Raw genomic sequence first — 14112 nt, 5'->3', positions numbered from 1 at the left:
CCACATTGAGATGCCTCCTTACACCAGTTAGAATGGCAATAATTGACAAGTCAAGAAACAACAAATATTGGAGAGGATGTGGAGAAAGGGGAACCCTCTTACACTGTTGGTGGGAATTCAAGTTCATACAGCCACTTTGGAAAACAGTGTGGAGGTTCCTCAAGAAATTAAAAAATAGAGCTACCCTATGACCCAGCAATTGCACTCCTGGGTATTTACCCCAAAGACACAGATGTAGTAAAGAAGGGCCATAGGTAAACCAATGTTCCTAGCAGCAATGTCTGCAATAGCCCAACTGTGGAAAGAGCCGAGATGCCCTTCAACAGATGAATGGATAAAGAAGATGTGGTCCATATATACAATGGAGTATTACTCAGCCATCAGAAAGACTTTTACATCAACGTGGATAGGACTGGAGGAGATTATGCTAAGTGAAATAAGTCAAGCAGAGAAAGTCAATTATCTTATGGTTTCACTTATTTGAGGAACATAAGGAATAGCATGGAGGACATTAGGTGAAAGAAGGGAATAATGAAGGGGGGGGAATTGGAGGGAGAGATGAACCATGAGAGACTATGGACTCAGAGAAACAAACTGAGAGTTTTAGAAGTGAGGGGTGTGGGGGGATGGGTTAGCCTAGTGCTGGGTATTAAGGAGGGCATGTATTGCATGGAGCCCTGGGTGTTATACAAAAACAATGAATCGCGGATCACTACTTCAAAAACTAATGATGTATTGTATGTGACTACCATAATAAAATAAAATTTAAAAAATGTTGATGAAGATATGAAGAAAATGAACCTTTGTGCACTGTTGGTGGAAATGCAAATCTGTACAGCTGCAGTGGAGAACAGTATGTAGATTTCTCAAAAAAGTAAAAATAGAGCTGCCATATGATTCAGCAATCCCACTTCTTAGTATATATCCAAAGTAATTGTAATCAGGGTCTTGTAGAGATTCCTGCACTCCTGTTTATTGCAGCGTTTCTCACAATAGGGGTCAGACGTGGTAACAACTCAGTTGCCCATGAATGGATGAATGAATAAAGAACAAGGGAGTATCATTCACCCATGAAAAAGAAGGAAATTCTGCCATTTTCAACAACTTAGATGAACCTTGAGGATATTATGTTAAATGAAATAAGTCAAACAGTGGTAGACAAAAATTGTGTAATATCACTTAAATGTGGAATGTAAAAATGTCAAAAATCAAAGAAATGGAGTGGAGTTTTGATTACCAAGGGTTGGCAGGTGGGACAAATGGGGAGATATTGGTTAAGGTACAAACTTCCAGCCAAATTAACAAGTTTGGGGATTCGATGTACAACATTGGTGATTATGATTTATAACATCATTTGATATACTTTGAGTGTTGCTAAAAATGTAAATCATGAATGTTTCTCATCACAAACAAAAATGGTAATTATGTGAAGGGATGGAGACAGTGACTAATAGTATGGTGGCAATCAGTTTATAAATGTATCATATATATATGTTCTATGCCTTAAACTTACACAATGTTATGTGTCAATTATATATGAATAAAACTGGAAGAAGACTCATAAAATGAAGAATAAGTTTCTGGTTTCATTGATTTTATGTATTTTTTTACTCTTTAATTTTATTGATTTCAGCTATCATCTTTATTATTTTATTTTATTGTTTGATTTAGGCATATTTTGATCTTATTTTTCTAATTTTCTAAGATAGAAACTTAGATTGTGGATTTGAGACCTTCTTTCCTATTGTATCCATTTATTGCTTTACCTTTCCTTGTAGTCACTTTTTAGTTACATTCCACAAATTCTAATATTCTATTTTCATTTTTCTCAATTAAGCCCATCCAGTGAATTTAAATTTCAGTTATTGTATTTTTAGTTTCAAAATTCCATTTGGTTATTTTTATATCTTCTGTATCTCTACTGAGATTTTTATTACTCCATTTATTCAATGTGTTACTTCCCTCTCCTGAAAGCCTGATTCTAACAGCTGCTTTGAATTATTTGTACAATAAATCTAATATTTTGACAACTTGTAGTTGTTGTATTTTGATTATATTTTCCATTTTTCAGATTTTGAGATTTTAATAACTCTTTATTCCCCATACTTTTTATTATATACTTTACATTTTCAATATTATGCTACTTTACTCTGAGTCTTGTCAAAATACTGTATTTATTTTTTATTTTATTTTTATTTTTTAGTAAGGTATTAATTTGGTTAGGTTTAAACTTCAAGTTTCTACCGTCTTTCTCTGTGATGTAGGTTTAATGTCAGTTCAGTTTTCAAAGCCTTTTATACCTATTCATGTCTGTCCCATATGTGCTCAACCCAGTAGTAAATCTGGAACCTGAATGGTGGTATATTCTGTAGTTCAGTTCTTATAGCTTTCATATTTTGTTTTGATTATGAGTCTTGCATACTTAGCTTGGGTATGAATATGTTAGTTTGTAAATGAATTTATGGGATCACTTTATTAAACTCGCCTCTCCATAACCTCTTGACACTTTCTAACTCTTAGTTATTTCTCCTCTTTTTCTCTGGCTATTGATTAGTGGTTTCAATATCCCCACCGTGCTGCACACTTGTGATAAATGCATTTCTCTTTGAAGGCAAGCTGTGAGAGAAAATTTTCAATAGGAATTTCCCACATGCTCTTGGAATCACAGTTTCTTTGGTCTTATGGAATAGCTCCAGTTCCACCACTGCTACTATCAATATTACTTAAATGCTGGGATTTTCTAGGACTTTGGGCGGGAGAGAACAGAATAATAAACTTAAAATAGTGGATTTCTACCACTCTATGACACATAGAGTGTCCTTTTCTTGCTTCATTAACCAAAAATATTGTATTTCTGTTGGAGCTCTTTTTGTCTCAGTTCTAAGTTTTAGACTGTGTTTGAGTCCAAGATGGGAGATGGCAAATGAGTGGAATAGCACAAAGTAGTATCTCAACTCAATTTTTCCCTTTCATCCATCCAACTGCTACCATTTACTTTCAGGCTTTAGAGACCTGCTCCATGAATTTTTTTCTAGGATTCTCAGTCTCATTCAGTAGGAAACACAGAATAGACTGTGCTTATTCCTTTTTGAACACAACTAGTAAATTTTTGTTTCTTCCTTATGCCTCTGTTTCTCATCTATCTAATGAGGTTAATAGTTATAAACAGAAATAAGTACTAATTGTAAATATAAGTTTCAGGTATCAGAGTATGGATTGAAGAAGTGTTCTCTTTATGATAACTATATTTATCTTTTATTATAAAGCAAAGAAGTTGAACTGGATTATTATTTCATCCTTTTCCATATTGCCACTGTGAAATAATATATACTGAAAAATGCACAAAGCTAACATGTACAGTTAAAGCTAAAGAAAGTTGTTAGTTTATTTTATAGTGTATTTCACTGAAGGAAATAATTAGATAAATTAAAGCTTACTATTAATGGCCGTTGCTTATACAAACAGAACAAGAGATGTTCATTAATGCATCAGAATCTTTATTTAACAATCGTTATTTATTACCTACTAAATACAAATCACTTTGCCATAAGCTAGGAATGTAAAGGCAAAAAGAGGGAGAGAGAGAGAGACTCTGGCTCTGGCAAATGTTCACCTGTGGTTTGGTCTATTTTATTAAGATATATTACTCTTTGCTGAGATGACAGTCCAACCTCATATATGTGAATACACCTACAAATTTGCTTTGAAAAACATTTTGGAGTACCTAATTTCAAAGATTTTTTATTTCTTTATTTGACAGACAGAACGAGCAGGGAGAACAGTAGAGGGAGAGGGAGAAGCAGGCTCTCTGCTGAGCAGGGAGCCCAATGCGGGGCTCGATCCTGGGACCCTGGGATCATGACTTGAGCTGAAGGCAAACGTTTAACTGACTGAACCACCCAGGTGCCCCTGAAGTACCTAATTTTAAATTCCAGCTCTAAAACTTATATTTGGAACTGGGGGCAAGTCATTCCATTTCTCTCCGCCCCAGACTCTTTATATTGAAAATGGGTTAATAATAAAATAATACCTTACAGGATTTATGTGAGAATTGCATGAGAAAATGAAAGAGCTGAGTACATGTTAGTTCTTATTAATTTGAAAATTCATTGTGACTATAAGCATTCTATTGGGGCACACTTTTCTTTGGTCTACCACCCATTTTTTAGACATTTCTGTGTACCATTTACCCCCATCTGGCTATTGTTAACACAAATAATGTAAAAGTCTGTTTTACATAACAACATAGTTTATAAGGAAACTAATTAGACAAATAAATAAAAATGCCCTTCTTTTTTTTAACATATAATGTATTATTTGTTTCAAAGAAGAAGAAGATAGCAGGAGGGGAAAATGAAGGGGGGGAATTGGAAGGGGAGACAAACCATGAGAGACTATGGACTCTGCAAAACAAACTGAGGGTTCTAGAGGGGAGGGGGTGGGGGGATGGGCTAGCCTGGTGATGGGTATTAAAGAGGGCACATTCTGCATGGAGCACTGGGTGTTATATGCAAACAATGAATCATGGAACACTACATCAAAAACTAATGATGTAATGTATGGTGATTAACATAACATAATAAAAAAAAAGTTAAAAAAAAATGCCCTGTTCTATGTTATCAATTGTATTATTTCCAGCTATTTGTTTTGCATTATAATTGTACTAATATAGTATGTTTAATACAAAGTGCTTTAAAAGTTCTCACTATCTAGATACCTTAAAAATATAAAATACACATAGTTGTTCTCATAGGTCTTATGTTTGAAAAGAGAGAGATTTTAAACAAATTATCACAAAATAAAATATTAATGTAAATTAAATTTATTGAATATAAAAAAGGAGGTGTGTGATGAAAGAGTAAAATTTGGGGCAATTAATTTTATGAGAGAATGAGAAGTTATTTTTGAAGAGTGACACTTAAGTTTAAATCAGAATTATAAGTAGCAATTAAATTTTAAAAAGGTTTTAAAAAAGGGGAGCAGATAATTGTATTTGTGAACACTGAAGCAGAAAATAATTGGATTATTCCAGAAACTTACATAAAGTCAAAATAGCTACAGCATACTTAGTGAGGAAAATGAATTTAGAAATATATTTCACTCATATATGGAATTTAAGAAACAAAACAGAGGAACATAGGAGAAAGGAAGAAAAAATAAAATAAGATGAAAACAGAGAGGGAGGTAAACCATAAGAGAAGCTGAACTCTAGGAAACAAACTGAGGTATGCTGGAGGGGATTTGGGTAGGGGGATGGAGGAACTGGGTGATGGGCATTAAGGAGGGTACTTGAAGTAATGAGCACTGAGTGTTGTATACAACTGATGAATCGCTAAATTCTACCTCTGAAACTAATAATACAGTATATGTTAATTAAATTGAATTTAAATTAAAAAATTTAAAGGTACACTCTCAAAAAAATAAAAAGAAAAGAAATATATTCAAAGACTACTTGATTCATAGACTCTTATTAGCCATATTAAGGACTTTGAATAATGCAATTATAAGTGTTTTAAACAAAAGACTGGCATATCTAAATACGTGTATTAAAATTCTTTTTAGTTTCTTTTGGAAGAATAGATTGAAGGAGAAAATAGTGAAGAAATTAAATGATTTATTAGACTACCCACAGCTCAAGAACTAACAAATTAGGAGTTTTCAATTGGTTAGTGATTGTGGCAAAGGAGAGGAGATGGATTTATATAGATATAGACATGGATTAGAGGTAGAATCAAGATTAACTATTGGTGGATGAGATAATTTTTGAGAGATATCAAAGAGGACCACAGATTTCAGGCCTGAACAACTGTGTGAATAAAAATGTTGTTTTCTGAACAGGTTCTTCCTTCCCGAGAAAGAAAGATTTGTAAGGAGAATATAAACTACCTCAGATAGTTCTCTTCACATAATAAGAACTCAGTAAATGATATCTCATTGTAGGTTGATTTATATTTCCCTGATGATGAGTGATGTTGAGTATCTTTTTATGTGTCTGTTAGCTATTTTTATGTCTTCTCTGGAAAAATATCTATTCATGTCTTCTCCCATTTTTTTTTTTTTACTAGATTATTTGATTTTTGGGTGTTGAGTTTTATAAGTTCTTTATATATTTTGGATACTAACCCTTTATCAGATATGTCATTTGCAACTATCTTCTTCCATCCTGAAGTTTGCCTTTTCGTTTTATTGTTTACTTTGTTATGCAGAAGCTTTTTATCTTGATAAAGTCCTAATATTTTATTTTTGCTTTTGTTTCCATGCCTCAGGAGACATCACCTAACACCAGTTTGAATGGCTAAAATTAGCAACAGAGGAAACAACAGGTATGTGATGGTGAGGTTGTGGAAAAAGGGGAACCCATAATGCATACTTGGTGGGAATGCAAACTGGTGCAGTCACTCTGGAAAACAATATGGAGGTTCCTTAAAAAGTTAAAAATAGAACTACCCTTCAATCCAGCAATTTCACTAATAGGTATTTACCCAAAGGATACAAAAATGTGATTTGAAGGGATTCATGCACCCCAATGTTTATAGCAGCATTATTAACAATAACCAAATTATGGAAAGAGCCCAAATGTCGATTGACTGAAGAATGATAAAGAGGAAGTGCGATATCCATAATATGGGATATTACTCAGTGATAAAAAGAATGAAATCTTGCCATTTGTGATGATGAGGATGGAGCTAGAGAGTATTATGCTAAGCAAAATAAGTCAGTCAGAGAAAGACAATTACCATATGATTTCATTCATATGTAGAATTTAAGAAGCAAAACAGATGATCATGGATGGCGAGGAAGAGAGGTAAACTGGGAATCAGACTCTTAACTATACAGAACAAACTGAGGGTTGCTGAAGTGGAGGTGGGCTGGAGGAAAGATTAAATAGGTGATGAGTATTAAGGAGGGCCCTTGTCATGATGAGCACTGGGTATTGTATCACTAAATTCTACACTTGAAACCAATATTACACTGTAGAGGTTAACTAACTGTAATTTAAAAAGAACTTGAGAAGAAAAAAACCTCAGTAAATGATATAGCTATTTTCATTGTTCTTTTATTCATTCAATCACTGCACAAATATTTCTATTTCAAAATGAATTCACCTTATTTTATTTTTGTATCATTTCATTCATTTTATTTTAGTTTAATTTCATCATGATAAGGGCACACTTTAATTTCCATCCTCTATTTCCCTCAACCCCCACCCACCTCCCCTCTGGTAAACATCAGTTTGTTTTCTACAGTTAAGACTCTATTCCTTGGTTTCTTTCTCTCTCTCTCTCTTCCTTTGCTCAATTGTTTTGTTTCTTAAATTGAACATATGAGTGGAATTCTTGTGGTTTTGATTTTAGCTATTCTGACAGTTGTTAGGTGATATTTCTTTGTGGTTTTGATTGTATTTCCTTGATGATTAGTGATGCTGATCATCTTTTCATCTGTCTGTAGGCCATCTGTATGTCTTATTTGAAGAAATCTCTATGTTTTCTGCCATTTTTAATTGAATAACTTGTGTGTTTTGTTTGTTTGTTTGGTTTTTTGTTTGTTTTGTTTTGTTTTGTTTTGGGTGTTGAGTTGTATAAGTTCTTCATATATTTTGGATATTAACCCCTTATCAGATATATCACTTGCAAATAATTTCTCCCATTTGGTAGACTATTGTTTTGTTTTGTTGATGGTTTCCTTTGCTGTGCAAAACTTTTTATTTTTGTGTAGACCCAATAGTCTAATTTTCTTAATTACATTTGGAAATGCATAGATTGCCACTTCAAATTTTTCTTCACCATGGTATGCTTCTTAACTTCCTGTTAATAATGACAAACGGAAGTATCTTCTGATTAGTACTAAATTAAAGAAACACAAAATGTGGTTTATAATCTAAGGCATTATAACCAAACTAGGCTAATTTGCAGATTGGAAGTTTGTGAAAGGCAAGCTTTGGTATAAGTCATCCTATTTGTCTACATTACTAAAGAAAAAGCTAATAGGGGAAAAAAAAAATACTAGAACAGAGGGTAATAAATCATGATTATAGAGAGTTTTGAACATATTATGCTATTAATTTTCTTGCTGAAATCCTAGCCAATATATTATTAAAATTAAAGAAAATACACAAAAATCAATGGTATAAATGCAATGAAACAAGTAATACAGTTAAAATATTTTGCTAAAATATTGAAAAAAATTGTCCTTTGTGTCTTCTATTTGCATTTACAACATATTACAGGAAAGGTTTATGTGACAAAAATTTTTATAACATCAAAGAAAAGATTAAAAGCAATACTTTTGCAAAATAAAGATATAGATGACAGTTTTTTTAATATTAAAAAAATAACATAAATCTTCCCCTAGCACTAAAAAGCAACAATACAATTGAAATGTCCAATGTGATAAAGGAAATTGTATCCAAAATCAGGTTAATGAGCAGGTCTGTGATATGGGATGACATATACAAGTTAGACAAATACAGTTTCAGCCTTTGGGATCTGCCAACTTACAACTCCCTAAGTGACTGAAAAATAAAATTAAATTAATGAATTCAGAATATGCATAAGGCAATTTTTAAAAGTCAAACTTAAACCCAAACCTATTCACATAAATGGCAGTGGGGTCCAGGGGCAGTCATTTTTTTTTTTTAATTTAGTTGAATTCACAACACCTGCACATATATACATACATACATATACAAATACAAATACAGGCTTTGATAAATACATTCTGGCTGATTAGATGGATAGATAATTTGGATTTACTGCATACATGCTCCATTTCTGGTTCACATTTTTTTGTATAAACATAACCTTGAGGTAACTTTTTTTTTTTTTTTAGTGTTAGGGTTAGGGTTAGGTTATGTGCCTGGTATTTTGCATTTCAGAGACCTCTCCAGAGGGTTAGGGTTAGTGTTAGGGTTAGGTTTAGGGATTAGGGTTAGGGCAAGGGTAGAGGTAAAATTTTTTGGCCATAATCAACACTGATGGGGGTATCTTACTAGATTTGGGCAACTGAATAGTCTCTAAATGAATGCTTCTGTGAACTTTGTGGAACTGCTCAATAACAGAGGAATGATAATTATGTCTGTCTTGGGTATAATCCTGACAAGGAGTACTATATTTATTTGATAACATTTCAATTAAAATGCATTTATTAAATGATGATATATACCTCTTACTGTCATATATTTAATAGTGAGAGGAAGGAACTGATATTTATTTTAAAAATAATGACAAGATATTTTTGAGTATGTGTTATATGTCAGGAAATATGCTAAGTATCTCCAAAATAATCCTTATAGATGGCAATAATCTTCATTATACAAATGAGGAAATAGTGGCTTAAAGTTTTTATATGTTTATTTGTTCAAAACCGTAAAACTAGAAAATGAACACATGTGGAAAACCCAGAATGGTTAGACTTTAAAGTAATACTGTCCTCTAGAACTACTTATGGTAGAAATCTTAGCTATCTATGTTCAATACGGTAACCAATAGCCAAATATTGCTATTATGCACTTGGAATAGAGCTACTATAACTGGGGAATAAGGTTTTATTTAATGTTATTTAAATTGAAATTGCCACATGTTGGTAGTCACTACTGAATTGGGCAGTGCAGATCTAGAGACTACATTTTTTACCACTAAGCTATATACTATTAGTAATTTTGTATGGCAAAGTATTGGCGTAAGTAGTCTACATGCAGTTCTCTCCTAATGCTAATGACAATACCGTCAAGTAATGACTATGATTGCTCACTTTGTAATTTATAGGAAATTAGGCTCAGATTAATTACCTAGCTTATCCAAGGTCACACAGCAACAGAGAGGCGAATATGAGAGTTTTGATATGACTCAAAAACCTTTTCCTTTCTAGTATACTACACTGACATAACAAGACAATGTATAGTCTCTCTGCTCAAGAAGCTTACAGAACAATGAGCAAACCCCCAAAAATACCTTACACTTGTGGAATAATTAAATCATAGTGCAATTCTGTATGAAACCAAGTACTGAATTATGTGATACAGACTAACCATTCATGCAAATTAATGTGTAAGGTAAGCTAGACTAAATGAAGATGAAGACATGGAACTCAATATTATTTGGATAGACAGAAACAATGGAGCATTTCAGACCTGAAAGAAAACTTGAGAAAACACATAAAAAGAAACATTCCTTGAAAAAAAGGTGGCAGAGGAATAGGGGACCCTATTCCAAAGGGTCCCCTGAATTGAGCTGGATATCTACCAGACCACTCTGAACACCCACGAAATCAGCCAGAGATGTAAGTAGATATATTTGTATCTCTACAAACAGAATATTGCAGACGGTTCGTTTTGAGGTATGAAGCGGGGAACCCTGAATCTGCAGGCACATATTGGAAGATAAACGGAAGGGGAAGGGAGCCTTCAGGATCCTGAAACATGTGAGCAAAAGTTTCCTGCGCTGGGGACAAGGCACAGACTCACAGACCAGTAGTGGTGGGGAAAGGACATTAGGGCATCACCTCCAGACTGAAACCTGGAGCGGCGAGGCTGTGAGTGTGAACTGGGGGCACCTGGCAGTTTTGGAAGCACAAAGGGCAAAGATGAGCCCTGACCTGGAGGTGAGGACTGGGAGTGCTGCTGGGGGGTGCACAACCCAGGATGCTGCAGTTTATAGCAGCACAGACAAAAATGGAGATAGTATGGCCTGGAGAGCTCACTGAAGAACAGACTGCAATCTCTCTGCTCTGAGGCAGAGGGTTGGAAAAGATCTCTTCTGCTCAGACTCTCAGAAGAGCACGGAAAGACGCCAGGGAAAGCCACCAGAGAACAAATGCCCCCCAAAACTGGTTTTCACTGAACCCATCCCCCGCCACAGGGGGGCAGGGCAACTGTGCCCAAACAGGGTTACCTGAGTAACAGTGCAGGAGGCCCCTCCACCAGAAGACAGACTGGGAGAATAAGAGGCGGGCAACCTAAGGTCCCTAGAAAACAGATGCATCTTGCTTGGGTTGTGGTCAATAATTTGGACTCTGTACATTCCTTCAACCACGCCTCAACAGAATGATTAGGAGGAGGAACCCCCAAAATAGGAAAGACTCAGAGACTGTGAATTCTGCCACAGATTTACAAATGGATGCAGATATAACCAAGATGTCAGAGATGGAATTCAGGGTAGCAGTTGTGAAGACAATAGCTAGAATGGAGAAATAGATTAACAGCAACATAGAATCTCTAAAGGCAGAAATGAAAGCTGAACTGGCAGAACTTAAAAATGTTATCAATGAGATCCAATCTAATCTAGATAATCTAACAGCTAGGGTAAGCGAGACAGAATGAATTAGTGATCTAGAACACAAACTGTTAGAAAAGAAGAAACAAGAGGAGGCCTGGGAAAAACAGCTTATAATCCATAAAAACAGAATTAGAGAAATAAGTGACACCATGAAACAATCCAAAGCCCGAATTATTGAGATCGCTGAGGAGGTTGAGAGACAGAGAGAAAGAGAGGACTAGAAGATACATTTGAGCAAATCATAGTTGAGAACTTACCTAATCTGGGGAAAGAAACAAACATTTGTGTCTTAAGGGCAGAGAGGACCCTTCCCAAGATCAAGGAAAATAGGCTAACACCTAGGCATGTAATAGTAAAACTAACAAATCTTAGAACCAAAGAAACCATCTTAAGGGCAGTTAGGGGGAAGAGATTCCTTATGTACAGAGGGAGGAATATCAGAATAATTTCAGACCTATCCACAGAGACCTGGCAAGCCAGAAAGGCCTGGCAAGACATATTCAGGGTACTAAATGAGAAGAACATGCAGCCAAGAATACTTTATTCAGCAAGGCTGTCATTTAGAATGGATGGAGAGAGGCAGAGCTATCAAGACTGGCAGAAACTGAAAGAATATGTGACCTCTAAGCCAGCCCTACAAGAAATATTAAGGGGGTTCTATAAAAGGACAAAGATCCCAAGAGTGATATAGAACAGAAATTTATAGACACAATTTATAGATAAAAGGACTTCACAGGCAACATGATGACAATAAATTCATAAATTACAATAATCACTCTCAATGTGAACAGCATTAATGCTCCCAAAAAATGGCACAGGGTTGCAGATTGGATAAAAAAATACAACCCATCATACACTGTCTACAAGAGACTCATTTTGAACATAAAGATACATCCAGACTGAAAATGAAGGGATGAAGATCAATCTTCCATGTGAACGGACCTGAAAAGAAAGCTGGGGTGGCAATTCTTATATCAGACAAATTAGATTTTAAACTGAAGACTGTAGTTAGAGACACAGAAGGACACTATATCATTCTTAAAGGGTTTATCCAACAAGAAGATCTAACAATTGTAGATATTTATGCCCCCAACATGGGAGCAGCTGACTACATAAACCAACTGTTAACCAAAATAAAGAGTCATATTGATAACAATACGTTAAATGTACGAGACCTCAATACTCTACTCTCAGCAATAGACAGATCATCTAAGGAGAAAATCAAAAAAGAAACAAGAGCTTTGAAGGACACACTGGACCAGATGGACCTTATAGATATATACAGAATATTCCACCCTAAAACAACAGAACATTCATTCTTCTCGAGTACACACGGGACTTTCTCCAGAACAGACCACATACCAGGTCATAAATCAAGTCTCAACCAATACCAAAATACTGAGATTATTCCCTGCATATTCTGAGACCATAATGCTATAAAACTGGAACTCAATCACAAGAAAAAAAATGGATGAAATTCAATCACTTGGATGCTAAAGACCACTCTGCTCAAGAATGTTTGAGTTAACCAGGAAATCAAAGAAGAACTTAAACAATTCTTGGAAATCAATGAGAATGAAAACACATCCATCCAAAACCTATGGGATACTGCAAAGGTGGTCCTAAGGGGGAAATACATAGCCATCCAAGCCTCATTCAAAAAATAGAAAAATCCCGAATTCACCAACTAACTTTACACCTTAAAGAACCAGAGAAAAGGCAACAAACGATGCTTAAACCATGCATTAGAAGACAAAAATTAAGATTAGAGCGAAATCAATGTACTAGAAACCAGAAACACAGTAGATCAGATCAACGAAATTAAAGCTGGTTCTTTGAAAGAATAAAAGAGATTGATAAACCCCTGCCCAGACTTATCAAAAAGAAAAGAGAAAGGACCCAAATTAATAAAATTATGAATGAAAATGGAGAGACCACGACTAACACTAAGGAAACAGAAACAATTATTAGAAATTACTATCAAAAACTATATGCCAATGAATTTCACAACCTGGAAGATATGATTGTCTTCCTGGAAACGTATAAACTCCCAAGACTGAAACAGGAAGAAATTGACAACATGAATAGGCCACAGACCAGTAACGAGTTTGAAGCAGTGATCAAAAACCTCCCAAAAAACAAGAGTCCAGGGCCTGATGGATTCCCTGAGGAATTCTACCAAACATTCAAAGAAGAAATAATACCTATTCTACTGAAGCTGTTTCAAAAAATAGAAACAGAAGGAAAGCTTCCAGACTCATTCTGTGAGGCCTGCATTACTTTAATCCCCAAACCAGGCAAAGACCCCATCAAAAAAGAGAATTTCAGACTGATATCCCTGATGAATATGGATTCCAAAATCCTCAACAAAATCCTAGCTAATAGGATCCAACAATAGATTAAGAGGATCATCCACCAAGACCAAGTGAGATTTATCCCCAGGATGCAAGGGTGGTTTAACATTTGCAAAGCAATCAATGTGATAGAACCCATTAATAAGAGGAGAGAGAAGAACCATATGGTCCTCTCAATCGAGGCAGAGAAAGCATTTGACAAAATACAGCATCCTGTCCCAATTAAATCTCTTCAGAGTATAGGGATAGAGGAAATATTGCTCAAGTACATAAAATCCATCTATGAAAAACTCACAGCGAACATCATCCTCAATGGGGAAAAGATGAGAGCCTTTCAGTTAAGATCAGGAACACAACAAGAATGCCCACTCTTGCCACTGTGGTTCAACATAGTACTAGAAGTCCTAGCAACAGCAATCAGACAATAAAAAGAAATAAAATGTATTGAAATTGGCAAAGAAAAAGTCAAACTCTCTCTCTTCCCA

Source organism: Halichoerus grypus, chromosome X (assembly GCF_964656455.1).
Source record: "Halichoerus grypus chromosome X, mHalGry1.hap1.1, whole genome shotgun sequence".
NCBI classification, from domain to species: domain Eukaryota; kingdom Metazoa; phylum Chordata; class Mammalia; order Carnivora; family Phocidae; genus Halichoerus; species Halichoerus grypus.
Note: the sequence above shows the minus strand (reverse complement) of the source record.